This window comes from Ovis canadensis, chromosome 7, assembly GCF_042477335.2.
Source record: "Ovis canadensis isolate MfBH-ARS-UI-01 breed Bighorn chromosome 7, ARS-UI_OviCan_v2, whole genome shotgun sequence".
Taxonomy (NCBI): domain Eukaryota; kingdom Metazoa; phylum Chordata; class Mammalia; order Artiodactyla; family Bovidae; genus Ovis; species Ovis canadensis.
The window spans coordinates 25006377-25020894 of NC_091251.1; the positions used below are offsets into that span (position 1 = coordinate 25006377).

The 14518-nt window shown below is 44.1% G+C and overlaps 2 protein-coding genes across 3 annotated transcripts in view; one reads left to right on the forward strand and one right to left on the reverse strand.

Moving 5' to 3' along the window:
* INTS14 (integrator complex subunit 14) overlaps positions 1–2446 on the reverse strand; it is a 36977-nt gene extending 34531 nt beyond the window's left edge. The window contains exon 1 of one of the 2 annotated variants that reach the window (XM_069597619.1): positions 1902–2446. The gene's annotated coding sequence lies outside the window, so the exon portion shown is untranslated. The remainder of the gene's footprint in view (positions 1–1901) is intronic. The other variant, XM_069597620.1, reaches the window with a different exon arrangement.
* A 1035-nt stretch (positions 2447–3481) lies between these two features.
* The window catches only part of SLC24A1 (solute carrier family 24 member 1), a 52374-nt gene continuing 41337 nt past the window's right edge, over positions 3482–14518 (forward strand). Inside the window, exons 1-2 of the mRNA XM_069595441.1 lie at positions 3482–3708; positions 3940–4033. The gene's annotated coding sequence lies outside the window, so the exon portion shown is untranslated. The remainder of the gene's footprint in view (positions 3709–3939; positions 4034–14518) is intronic.

Here is a 14518-nt window from a genome sequence, read left to right on the forward strand (position 1 = left end):
CACTCTCCTGGACGGATGTTCCAAGACAAATGAGTTCAGGTCTTACTAAAGACACCGAGGGCTTCCCTGGTGGCTCAGTGGTAAAGAATGCACCTGCCAAAGTGGGAGACATGGGTGCAAGCTCTGGTCTGGGCAGATCCCACACATCACGGAGCAACTAAGCCCGTGTGCTACAACTATTGAGCCTGTGCCCTAAAGCCAGGAACCGCAACTACTGGAGCCCGTGCACCCCAGAGTCTTGCTCTGCAATAAGAGAAGCCACCGCAATGAGAAGCCCTGGCACTGCAACAAAGAGGGGCTCCCACTTGCTGCAACTAGAAAAAAGCCCACACAGTAACAAAGACCTAGCACAGCCAAAAATAAACACAAAAGACACAGAAACTCTACAGCAAAGAATTCAGTTTAAGTTGCTAACTTAAACTTTCCCATTTAATCCTTCTCTGATCATCAGTTAAGGTCCCATGGAACAAGTATTATGTAGAACAAACCCAGAAACATTGCCTTTTACTCAAGGGATCCAGGCTGTTGTGTTTTGATGCCTCCTCTTCATAACCAATTTTTGGACCATCAGTTTGCATTCTACTTGTCTCTGTAATCATCCTCCTTTTCAATTCTGGGCTTTTGGAGACTATGAGCTAGAAAGCCAAGTAATCCAGCTTGTTAAAACTGTGTCCAAAGTTAACAGGCTCAGAGAGTTTCTTCGAGAGTCAAATGCATGCACTGAGGCTTATCAACTTAGTACTATTTCATCTACTCATCTTTCCAGACCCTTTTTGGATCTCAGCTGTGTTGTTCAAGAAGTGAGGGTCTGTGCAATCCTGGTTCAACTACACTACATTAGACCACAAGCTCAACAGGAGCAGGGGCAGTGTGAGTTCTTGCCCATCAGTGTCTCTGAAGAACCCATCACATCAGAACCTCCCTGGTGGTCCAGTGGTTAAGATTCCCGGCTTCCATTGCAGGGGACGTGGGTTCTATCTCTGGTCCGGGAATTAAGATTCCACAGGCAGTGTGGCAAAAAAAAAAAAAAAAAGGAACAAAAGACTTTCCCACAATTGCCATATTGTATGTACTTGACAAAACTTGATAATTCTCAGTACCAGCTATAACATTAATTTTTGGCAAAACACATTACAATTTTTAACTCTGCACGCCAGAAACACACTTCCTCCTCTCCTCCTTCAGGCAGAGGTATCAGGAACTCCTATGCCTCTGCCTACACAGAGTTTATCCACCTCCTATGGTATTCCCACTCAAGCATACAGGCCTTTATGAAAGTTACTGAAAGTTGGGGATGAGCAGTACTGACCTCATCTCTTAGGAGAATGAGAATCAGGGGACACAGATTTAGACCATATATAAGAAAGCATTTCCATCCAGCTCATGAAATCTGCTGTAAGTCTGCTGTAATGGGTGACCACAGTCTGCAGTCTTGCCTTCTAGGAAGGCACCTCTGGAGCTGGCTCTTCCCACTGATGCGCGTGTGTCCACCCCCAAACATACCTCCTTAACAATAGCAGAGTCATAGGAAATCAATTCAGAACTCAGGTTGTAAACACAGAAGTAAAAGATTGAAGTGAATATTCTTGAAGAATGGTTCACTCAAGCAGCCTAGGCCTGATTAAAAGGAAAAAAATCCCTCCCCACACAGTCCAGTAATTCTGTGAAAACACGGTTTTGTCTCTCTTGGGTTGATTCTTACCTTTCACCCCACCCCCACACTTGTCGTAAGTACTGTTTGCAAACGATGCTTAAGACAACTGGTAGCCTTCTTTTCTCCAGAACAGTCTACTCTTGAGAAAAGCTCTTAGCCCCTTGATGTAGCCATCTCCATCAGCTACATATTTTTAATTCTTACCAGAAGGAGACAATTAGTTTATTCATAAAGAACTGATTCTTACCGCTCTTAAGGCGTGATTCCACTCGAATTTCTAGGGATCCACTAACCCACTCTTAAGTTTCTCTGTTGGCCTGGCATCCCTTGCCCGGTTGAGTCCCTCCACCTTTTTCAGTTAGAACTTCACCTCTCAAGTGCCAACCTGGAAATACAGAACTCCTGGATTTGGATCGCGTCTGCTTGGGGTTGTGTTTTTACCTTAAAAATCACTCAAACAATTTTGAGATCTAGAAGTCTTTCTTATGAGAAGAGGCGAAGGGGGCCTGGGGCAGGGGACCGAAACGGTGTGCTTGTGCGGAGCTTCAGCGCCGCACAATGAAGAGAGGCGCAGAACTGGCACCCAGGCAGCAGAAAAGCCGGGCGTTGGCCCCGCGCTGTTCCCCGCCGCGGACCCCTTCTCCTGCAGCTCTAAAAAACAATCAAAAGCAGCCTAGGCACTCCGGCCTCCTCCACTGACCCCGTGCCCATCACCGACCCAGTCCGTCCGCAAAAACTTTCCGCCCGCTCGCAGCAGCCGGAACTATAGGGCCGCGCGACGAAACGGAACTCAGCGCCCGGGATGCGCGAGTCGCTTGGGGCGGGGCTTTAAGGACTTTGTGGGCGGGGCGCTGATTCCGCGAGAAGCTACCGGGCTTGTCTTGCTCAGCGTCTCTCATCACAAAGATTTTGACACGACCGCCACCGACCTCTCTCCCCACAGGACCTCGACTTCGCCGGGCCCTGGGCTATGACCGCCTCTTCTCTCTTTCCCCGTTCCCGGGCTCTTCCTTTTTGCTTCTGGCCTTCTGCCCACCTGCCTCCCGTTGACTCATGGGCCTCAATTATCTGGGTAACCCCATGACCTGTTCATAGTCTGTCTCCTCACTCACCTGGGCCCGTTGGTGCACCAGCTTGACCCTCACTGGTATTTGCCCCTCTTCCCCGTCCCTCTTCAGACCCCGACTCATATCCTCTGAACCAGGTGACAGACCCCTCTTCCTACTCTTTTTTAAGTAATCCCTGCTTGAGTAGTGCCCATAAGCATACTGTGTATTTTTCGTAGCTGACGTGAGCCAGTTTCCATATCAAGACTTTCCCTCTTGGTCTCCTCGGCCCAGATGCTCACTTTGTCCCTCGCACAGAGTCGGACACGACTGAAGCAACTTAGCAGCAGCTTTTGAGGGAAGCAGGGAGAGGGTTCAGTCAGTTCCCTTGCCCTGGCCAAGGTCACTGCTGAGGATTTGCACTTAGGCTTTTCTGTGAGGCATCATGGGTCCTTGTCTGCCTCACCTCTGGCCACCCAGTGTCCCCATAGCAGCCTATGCCTCAGCGAGGTCTTTGAGGGGACAAGAAGAGACTTTCTTTCTAACCTCTTGGGAGCCAGGAAATGTCAGCTAGAGATAAGCCTGAATGAATGCCAGCAGGCCCCTGGCTAGTTATGGTTCAAAGAACAATTCTGTACCACAGAGGTTACAAGTGGGAACAGAAAGGCATCTAGAAGGCTTTGGGCCTTTGCCTCCTTTTCTTCCGATCTTCCCTGATGGGGTGTGGTAGGGGGTGGGTCAAGGAGGGAGGATGTTTTGAACTGAACAACTGAGTCTGACTAGTCACAGTTTGTTCTGTGGGAGAGTGTGGGCTCCAGTCGCTGTAGTTCTTTCCTGTCTCCTCCTTCTATCAGAGGAGGCAGAGGACAGCACATCAGTCCATGGGCATGTCCCTGGCAGAATCAGGGGCCAAGGACAGACTGCCTTATTTACTTCAGAACTCCTCTTCCAGCTTGGCTGGTCCCACCATCTCAAGACTGCTGTGCTTGAGCAGGCACTGGACTCTAGGTAAGTAAGGCTGCATCCTGATTACTTTGTTATAGTTTAAAATTCTTTCCCTAGTTGGAGGGATGTGGCCAAGAACGTGTGGGTAAGGGAGTTGTTGAGTTACCCCTAATGTGTGACAACAACCCTGTGCTCAGTTCCAGCTCAGTTCCACGGCCTGATTCGTTACCTTACCCAGTACTAAAGATTGAATATATTAGTTTGCTGATGGGTAATCACATCTTCTGAATACAGGCTTTCAGGAAACCTGGGAAGCAAAAGGACAGTTGATTAAAATTGATGATGAAAGGTAAAACTATCAAGAGGACCATATCACTTGAGGCAACTGGTAAGTGTTTCTGTTTTTTAATTCTTAGTAGAATTCCATTAAACAACAAAAGGTTGTTCAGTGAATATAAAATCAGAGAACATTAGCACAAAGAGTTAGAAGGTCTGAAAGGATGTGTCTTTCAAGTCAGAGCAGGCTAATGAATTTCTTTTTCCCACTCAGGAGACCTTTTGCATTTGCATGTTTCCACACATACATTAAAGGAAATCAATAAACAACTTCTTTTTGCATAATTTGTCATCCTCTTTATTTTTTCCTGCTTTGAAACAGTGGACCACTGTCACAGAGGCTTTGAAAGGCAGAGTGATTTGGTCTCCAGTTTGGCAGAGTAAAGGTTAGTGACAGAAATAACATGCTGCTCACAGAAGCCAGGTATTGGGGCTCAAGGGAGGTTCAGATACCCATCCAATCTCCTACAGCATGTGTTGAAATGTAGATTCTAAGGCCATGCTGACTGAATTGAAATTTCATGGATTGGTTCACTGTTAAGTTCCCCATATGATTTTTCACCTACAGAGAGGAAAGATAAGGAGTGAGTGAGGAAAAGGGGAAGAGAGAAAGTGAGGGGAAGGCAGTGAGTCCACATTCCTTTTCTGTTCTTCCCTCCCTTTCCATCTCCTATACTGTCCTTTGCACTATGTCTTCCTCCCTGCCTTCTCTAGTCTAGACCTTGTCCAGTGACAAATCATACTTCTAAGCTCCAGGCTATCTGCTTTCCCTCATCATTCCACCTTATTCCTCTATTTTCACCAAAGTAGAAGTCCAAAGAAATTGTAGATATGTCCCATTTGTCTTAATAATACTGAAGATGTTCAAACATAGACAAAGATGGGGAGCAGCATAATAAACCCCCACATACCCTTCACCTCGTTTCTACTGTCAGCTCAATTCTCAGTCCTCTTTCATTTATACCCTACCCACTTCTCTCCAACATTTTGTTTTGATGCAGATCACAGATTGCATAACATCTTATCCGTAAATATTTTATTATGTATCCCTAAAAGAGAAGGATTTTTTGATGAATAGGATTTATTTTTAGAGCACTTTTAGGTTCACAGTGAAATGGAGTGAAAGAACAGAGAGTTCTCATATCCTCTGCCTAGCACACACAGCCTCCACCACTGTCAATGTCCCAGCACCAGAGTGATACATTTGTTATACTCTATGAACCTACACTGACACAGCATTATCACCCAAAGTCCATAGTTTATTATAGGGTTCGCTCTTGGTGCTGTACATTCTGTGGGTTTTGACAAATGCATGGTGACATATATCTAGCATTGTAGCATTATACAGAATAGTTTCACCGCTCTAAAAATCCTCTTTGCTCTTTTTATCCCTCCCTCTTCAATGACTTCCAGGAACCACTGATGCTTTTACTTTCTTCATGATTTTGCTTTTCCAGAATGTCATATAGTTGGAATCATACAGTAGGTAGTCCTTTCAGTTTGGCTTCTTTTGCTTGGTAATATGCATTACCAAGTTCTTTCATTTCTTTAATATGCATTAAAGTTCTTTCATGTCTGTTTATGTGGAGAAGGCAATGGCAACCCACTCAAGTACTCTTGGCTGGAGAATCCCACAGACAGAGGAGCCTGGTGAGCTGCAGTCCATGGGGTCACTAAGAGACATGACTGAGTGACTTCACTTTCACTTTTCACTTTCATGCATTGGAGAAGGAAATGGCAACCCACTCCAGTGTTCTTGCCTGGAGAATCCCAGGGAAGGGGGAGCCTGGTGGGCTGCCATCTCTGGGGTCGCACAGAGTTGGACACGACTGAAGCGATTTAGCAGCAGCAGCAGCAGCAGCAGCATTGGTGGTTGTACTGTTACATATTCCTGATGCTCTACCTTCTCACCAGCATTTGATGTTGTCAGTGTTCTGGATTTTGACTATAGTAATAGGTAAATAGTGGTATATCATTGTTTTAATTTGCAGTTCCCTAGTGATATATGAGGAGAAGGCAATGGCACCCCACTCCAGTACTCTTGCCTGGAAAATCCCATGGATGGAGGAGCGGGGTAGGCTGCAGTCCATGGGGTCTCGAAGAGTCAGATACGACTGAGCGATTTCACTTTCACTTTTCACTTTCATGCATTGGAGAAGGAAATGGCAACCCACTCCAGGGTCCTTGCCTGGAGAATCCCAGCCTGGTGGGCTGCTGTCCATGGGGTTGCACAGAGTTGGACACAACTGAAGCGACTTAGCAGCAGCAGCAGCAGCAGTGACATATGATTTTGAACATCTTGTCATGTGCTTACTTGCCATCTGTATATCTAATTTGGTAAAGTGTCTGTTCCGGTGTTTTGCCCATTTTTTAATCAGATCATTTGCTTTCTTCTTGTTAAGTTTTAAGTGTGGTTTGTATATTTTGGATGTGTGTGTGCTTAGTTGCTCAGTTGTGTCCTACTCTTTGTGACCCCATGGACTGTAGGATTCTCCAGAAGAATACTGGAGTGGGTTGCTGTGCCCTCCCCCAGGGGATCTTTCCAACCCAGGGATTGAACCCAAGTCTCCCGCATTGCAGGCAGATTCTTTACTATCTGAGCCACCAGGGAAGCCCTTATTTTGGATAATGGTCCCTTATCAGATATGTATTTTGCAAATGTTTTCTCCCAATCTGACTTGTCTTCTCATCCTCTTGAAAGGGAGAGACTTAAGTCCATAACAATTACAGTACTATTATCACATTTAAAATAAATAGCAGTAAACCCCTATTTTCATCAAATACCTAGTCAACTTTCAAATATCCAGTTGACTCATAAATATCTTAAGTTTTACTTTTTTACACTTTGGTTGTTTGAATTAGGATCCAAGTAACATCCAGACATTGCAATCTCTTGATATATGTCTAAAGTTTCTTAATCTGTAGGTTTATTCCTACATATCTTTCTTTCTTTGCAGTATATTTCATAAAGAAATTCTGATCTCCCTCTCAGTCCTCCTTCAGTTTTTCCCACAGCATTTGAGAAAACGGCAAAGCTTTCTCAGTCTAAAATAATGGACTCATTGAAAAAAACAATTTTATACAATTGCAGTTTCAATTAACTTCATCTCTGCTCTGTGAATAGGGGTGAATCTTATCCACAGTTGGATCCCCAGAGTCTGGAATGTGACACTGAATATATATTTGTGGAAAGAAGATAGGAGGCAGGAAGAGAGGTTGTTAGGAAAAAGGTCAAAGAGAGAAAACAGAAAATTTGGTGGATGCTACATTTGTCTGAGAAAGTAGAACTGAACGTTTTCATTTAGAACATCCTCTCCTTTGAAAAATGATATAAAGTCTAAATTTTTAAAGGCTTCTCATAATATAGGCCTACATCTCTCTCTCCAGGCTCTCCCCTCACCCTCTTAAAACTTTGGTAATATCTTTCACTGAAAAAGCAGATAAAGCAAAACAAAACTATTTTTTTCAGTCAGTTCAGTTCAGTCACTCAGTCATGTCTGACTCTTTGCGACTCCATGAACTGCAACATGCCAGGCTTCCCTGTTCATCACCAACTCCTGGAGCTTGCTCAAACTCATGTCCATCGAGTCGGTGATGCCATCCAACCATCTCATCCTCTGTTGTCCCCTTCTCCTCCTGTCTTCAATCTTTCCCAGCATCAGGGTCTTTTCCAATGAGTCCATTCTTCGCATCAGGTGGCCAAAGTATTGCAGTTCAGCTTCAGCATCAGTCCTTCCAATGAATATTCAGAACTGATTTCCTTTAGGATGGACTGGTTTGATCTCCTTGCAGTCCAAGGGACTCTCCGGCGTCTTCTCCAACACCACAGTTCAAAAGTATCAATTCTTCTGCGCTCAGCCTTCTTTATGGTCCAGTTCTCACATCCATATATGACTGTTGGAAAAACCATAGCTTTGACTAGATGGACCTTTGTCGGCAAAGTGATGTCTGTGCTTTTTAATACACTGTCTAGGTTGGTTATAGCTTTTCTTCCAAGGAGCATGTGTTTTTTAATTTCCTGGCTGCAGTCACCATCTGCAGTGATTGTGCAGCCCAAGAAAAGAAAGTCTCTCACTGTTTCCACTGTTTCCCCATCTATTTGCCATGAAGTGATGGGACTGGATGCCATGATCTTTGTTTTTTGAATGTTGAGTTTTAAGCCAGCCTTTTCACTCTCCTCTTTCACTTTCATCAAGAGGCTCTTCAGTTCTTCTTCGCTTTCTGCCATGAGGGTGGTGTCATCTGTGTATCTGAGGTTATTGATATTTCTCCCAGCAGTCTGGATTCCAGCTTGTGCTTCATCTACATTTCGCGTGAGGTACTCTGCATATAGGTTAAATAAGCAGGTGACGGTATACAGCCTTGACATACTCCTTTCCCAATTTGAAACCAGTCTGTTGTTCCATGTCTGGTTCTAACTGTTGCTTCTTGACCTGCATACAGATTTCTCAGGAGACAGGTAAGGTGGTCTCATATTCCCATCTCTTTTAAGAATTTTCCATAGTTTGTCGTGATCCACACAGTCAAAGGCTGTGGAGTAGTCAATAAAGCAGAAGTAGATGTTTTTCTGGAACTCTCTTGCATTTTTTATGACACAGCAGATGTTGGCAATTTGATCTCTAGTTCCTCTGCCTTTTCTAAATCCAGCTTGAACAGCTGGAAGTTCTCTGTTCAGTTCATGTACTGTTGAAGCCTGGCTTGGAGAATTTTGAGCATTTGCTAGCATGTGAGATGAGTGCAATTGTGCGGTAGTTTGAATTTTCTTTGGCATTGCCTTTCTTTGGGATTGGAATGAAAACTGACCTTTTCCAGTCCTGTGGCCACTGCTGAGTTTTCCAAATTTGTTGGCATGTTGAGTGCAGCACTTTAACAGCGTCATCTTTTAGGATTTGAAATAGTTCAACTGTAATTCCATCACTTTGACTAGCTTTGTTTGTAGTGATGGTTTCTAAGGCCCAGTTGACTTCACATTCCAGGATGTCTGGCTCAAGGTGAGTGATCATACTACTGTGGTTGTCTGGGTCATTAAGATCTTTTTTGTATAGTTGTTATGTGTATTCTTGCCACCTCTACTTAATATTTTCTGCTTCTGTTAGGTCCATACCATTTCTGTGCTTTATTGTGCCCGCTTTTAGAAAGTTATAAAAAAGACTTACCTGAGGGGTGGTCCAGTGGTTGAGAATCTGCCTTGCAATGAAGGGGATACAGGGTTGATCCCTGGCCAGGGAACTAAGATGCCATATGCCACAGAGCCGCTAAGCCTGTGCATCACAACTAGAGTCCACATGCCATGCAAAAGGTCCCATATGATGCAACTGAGACCCAAGGTAGCCAGTAAATAAATAATGATAATAATTAAAAGTTACAGAATTAATTCATTTATATGGGAAAAATTCAAATTGTTTCAAAATACATGAAGTGAAAATTTAGTGAAAATTTATCTCCCTGCCTTAAGTATGATTCCAGTCACTGGGTTTGAGAGATATAGTACAAGGTTTGTTTGTTTGGTTGGTTTTATTCATTCTATATTTGCTGGTGACAAAAGTACATCCATTCTTATATAGTCTCTGCAGAAGTGTTTCTCCAGAAATATATTATGATTGGACTTACTATGGGCAGGGCATTTACTGTGCTAAGAATATTTAGTCAACAAACAGTTCTTGAGTTCCTACTTTGTGCAGGCACTAGGCAGACAGCCATGAACTGGTCAGGCAGAGTCCCATACCTCATGAAGCTGACATTCTGGGTGTCATTCCTTTTAGTTTTATGTCTATTTATTAACTGTGTGAATCACAACAAACTGTGGAAAATTCTTAACGAGATGGGAATACCAGACCACCTTACCTGCCTCCTAAGAAATCTGTATGCAGGTCAGGAACCAACAGTTAGAATGCAACATGGAACAACAGACTGGTTTCAAATTGGGAAAGGAGTATGTCAAGGCTGTGTATTGTCACCCTGCTTATTTAATTTATATGCAGAGTACATTGTGTGAAATGTTGGGGTGGATGAAGCACAAGCTGGAACTAAGATTGCCGGGAGAAATATCAATAACCTCAGATACACAGATGATACCATCCTTACGGCAGAAAGTGAAAAGGAACTAAAGAGCCTCTTGATGAAAGTGAAAGAGGAGAGTGAAAAGGCTGGCTTAAAACTCAACATTCAAAAAACAAAGATCATGGCATCCAGTCCCATCACTTCATGGCAAATAGATGGGGAAACAGTGGAAACAGTGAGAGACTTTCTTTTCTTGGGCTGCACAATCACTGCAGATGGTGACTGCAGCCAGGAAATTAAAAAACACATGCTCCTTGGAAGAAAAGCTATAACCAACCTAGACAGTGTATTAAAAAGCATAGACATCACTTTGCTGACAAAGGTCCATCTAGTCAAAGCTATGGTTTTTCCAACAGTCATGTATGGATGTGAGAACTGGACCATAAAGAAGGCTGAGCGCAGAAGAATTGATACTTTTGAACTGTGGTGTTGGAGAAGACGCCGGAGAGTCCCTTGGACTGCAAGGAGATCAAACCAGTCCATCCTAAAGGAAATCAGTTCTGAATATTCATTGGAAGGACTGATGCTGAAGCTGAACTGCAATACTTTGGCCACCTGATGCGAAGAATGGACTCATTGGAAAAGACCCTGATGCTGGGAAAGACTGAAGACAGGAGGAGAAGGGGACAACAGAGGATGAGATGGTTGGATGGTATCACCAACTCGATGGACATGAGTTTGAGCAAGCTCCAGGAGTTGGTGATGAACAGGGAAGCCTGGCATGCTGCAGTTCATGGAGTCACAAAGAGTCGGACATGGCTGAGCGACTGAACTGAACTGATTTCTTTTAGCTACTATATGATTGACTACTGCTGGAAAGATGAGAAATCCTTTATGTAACCAGTAGTTCATCACTGATTAGGTAGATTTCAGTTTTTGCTCTTCAAGCAATGCTGGCAGACTATCATTGGAGCTTTTCCTCTGAGTGAGATGGGAAGCCACTGGAATGTTTGGAGCGTGGAGAGACTTGATCTGACTTACCGTTTAGCAGGGTCACTTTGCTGCTATATCAGATTTACCCGCTATCACCAGTGTCTTCACCAGCATTGGATAATACATTTTTTAGTCTTTTTCAATTGATAAGCGGAAAATAAACAAACCCTCTCTACTGCTTCAGTTGACATCCCTTTTTTAAAATCAGATTTGACAGGGTGAGTTTTACTCGGTGGGCTGTTTCACACTTATTTAGAGAGCAGTTGTTAATTGTACTGATACTGTGTGGATTCCTGAGTGGTTGCACTGAAGCCCTCTGATAAGGCCTATTTGACCTGTCCTCTAGACCCCAGGCCCTTCTGGATAGGTACCTGACTGTGACGCTAAAATCCTGTCTCTGAAGTGATACCACCCTGAAGTGTCACCCCCTGTTGCAGGTATGGCTCCAGTCACTGGCTTGGAGAGAGGAAGTGTCATGGAATGTTTGGGGGCTTATTTTGCTCATTTCCACCAGTGACAATTGCATAGTCAGTTTAAAAAAATTCTATAAATGATATAAAGAATTAAAACACATTATTAGAGAAATGCAAATCAAAACCACAATGAGGTACCACTTCACACAAGTCAGAATGTCTGCGATCCAAAAATCTGCAAGCAATAAATGCTGGAGAGGGTGTGGAGAAAAGGGAACCCTCCTACACTGTTGGTGGGAATGCAAACTAGTACAGCCACTATGGAGAACAGTGTGGAGAGTCCTTAAAAAATTGCAAATAGAACTACCTTATGACCCAGCAATCCCACTGCTGGGCATACACACCGAGGAAACCAGAATTGAAAGAGACACATGTACCCCAATGTTCATTGCAGCACTGTTTATAATAGCCAGGACATGGAAACAACCTAGATGTCCATCAGCAGGTGAATGGATAAGAAAGCTGTGGTACATATACACAATGGAGTATTACTCAGCCGTTAAAAAGAATACATTTGAATCAGTTCTGATGAGATGGATGAAACTGGAGCCGATTATACAGAGTGAAGTAAGCCAGAAAGAAAAACACCAATACAGTATACTAACACATATATATGGAATTTAGGAAGATGGCAATGACGACCCTGTATGCAAGACAGCAAAAAAGACACAGATGTGTATAATGGACTTTTGGACTCTGAGGGAGAGGGACAGGGTGGGATGATTTGGGAGAATGGCATTGTAACATGTATACTGTATGTATAGACTGCCAGTCTATGTCCGACGCAGGATACAGCATGCTTGGGGCTGGTACATGGTGATGACCCAGAGAGATGTTATGGGGAGGGAGGTGGGAGGGGGGTTCATGTTTGGGAACGCATGCATATACACCCGTGCTGGATTCATGTCAATGTATGGCAAAACCTATACAGTATTGTAAAGTAAAATAAAGTAAAAATAAAAATAAAAAAAATAAAAAGGTAAAAAAAAAAGAATTAAAACAAAACAATATAAGCAAAAGGTCTTGGACAGTAACACAGTTCAATATCTGACGAATCCAAGTGCTTCCCCACAAGTTCTCATTGTACCTCTTACAGCACCCCATGAGGAAGTTTGTCTTTCTTGGTTTTATAAATGAGGAACCTGAGTATAAGAGACCTTCAGAGACTTCCTCCTGAAGCTTGTTACTTTATTAGAGGTTGCAAAGTAGTAGTAGGTCAAATCAGCCCTTTGCCTCATTTTGTTTGTCTTTAATATTTTAAAATTATTTTAGATGGAATGCTTATTAATGAGTCATTCATTCTCTGTCCAGACATAGCCCTTGTTACTCTCCACTGATTTTGAATAGAGCTGATTTAGCTTAATTTTGGACAAGGCAATGGCACCCCACTCCAGTACTCTTGCCTGGAAAATCCTATGGATGGAGGAGTCTGGTAGGCTGCAGTCCATGGGGTCGCTGAGGGTCGGACATGACTGAATGACTTCACTTTCACTTTTCACTTTCATGCATTGGAGAAGGAAATGGCAACCCACTCCAGTGTTCTTGCCTGGAGAATCCCAGGGATGGGGGAGCCTGGTGGGCTGCCGTCTCTGGGGTCACACAGAGTCAGACACGACTGAAGTGACTTAGCAGCAGCAGCTTAATTTTATCTGCCCAGGCCCTGAAGGTATTTGATTTTTGCAACCCTTGCCAAATCTTGTCTGCTTTTCACTGTGTAACTGTGGGGTCGATATCAACTTCTAAGGTAGGCCCAGAAATAAACAAGCCTCAGCCACAAGCCTCCTATGTCAGGTACAAAGCCTAATTCCTTCTCCCTCCTGTTCTAATGGAACCATGCATGAGAGAGGCCCTGAGCTGTAGAGGAGGGAGAGGAAAGCCCTGCCTGCCACCCGCGCAGCCCCTGATGTTCTAGTGACGGTCAGAGCTAGATTTACCTCACCTGTCCTGCCAGCTTGTTCCAGGCAGAGGATAAAATAAAGTGTGCATGGATGTTCAGTTGCTAAGTCGTGTCTGACTCTTTGTGATTCTGTGGACTGTAGCCTGCCAGATTCCTTTGTCCATAGGATTTCCCAGGCAAGAGTGCTGGAGTGGGTTGCCATATCCTTCTCCAGGGGATCTTTCCAACCCAGGGATTGAACCCTTACCTCTGGCACCTCCTGCGCTACAGGCAGATTCTTTAACACTGAGCCAGCTGGGAAGCCACAAACTAAGGCAAGTCTGTAGAAAAAGTACATTAGCTTCCCCTCTTTAGTGGTGCTGGTCTTTCTCTAGCAGTTTGATCTCTGAAAGGCCATGAGCTTCTATGAGTGGGATCTCCCCACCCAACACATGTGTAGTTCAGGTGCCCCATCTCTGAGCATCTCCTCACTGGGATGTACATCTCCAGTCCATCAACAAATGTATTTATTAAGTGACAGACACTGTTCTAGACTCTGAGATTCAGCTGTGATTAAGACAGATAAGGTCCCCATCCTTTTGGAGCTCACCTGCTAGTAAGAGATTAATGCAAGCATTAATCACTTTATTACACTAATAAACACACAGTAAAGCATCACAAAGAACTGACTCACTGAAAAAGACCCTGATCCTGGGAAAGACTGAAGGCAGGAGGAGAAGGGGACAACAGAGGGTGAGATGGTTGGATGGCATCACCGACTTGATGGACATGACTTTGAGCAAGCTCCGGGAGCTGGTGATGGACAGGGAAGCCTGGCTTGCTGCAGTCCTTGGGGTCACAAAGAGTCAGACACGACTAAGTGACTGAACTGAAAGTTTTGTCACAATGAAATACACGGAGATCTGCTGTACGCTAACAGTCTATGATCTCCAAAAGCAGAATAAGAACAACAGTATCAGGCACTTTTAATGTGTTTTACATAGTAATATTTGTGTGTATGTGCTAAGTTGCTTCAGTTGTGTCTGATTCTTTGTCACACTATGGCCTGTAGCCTGCCAGGCTCCTCTGTCCATGGGATTCTCCAGGCAAGTATACTGGAGTGGGTTGCTGTGCCCTCATCCTGGGGATCTTCTCAATCCAGGGATCAAACCCACGTCTCTTCCTTCCCCTGCCA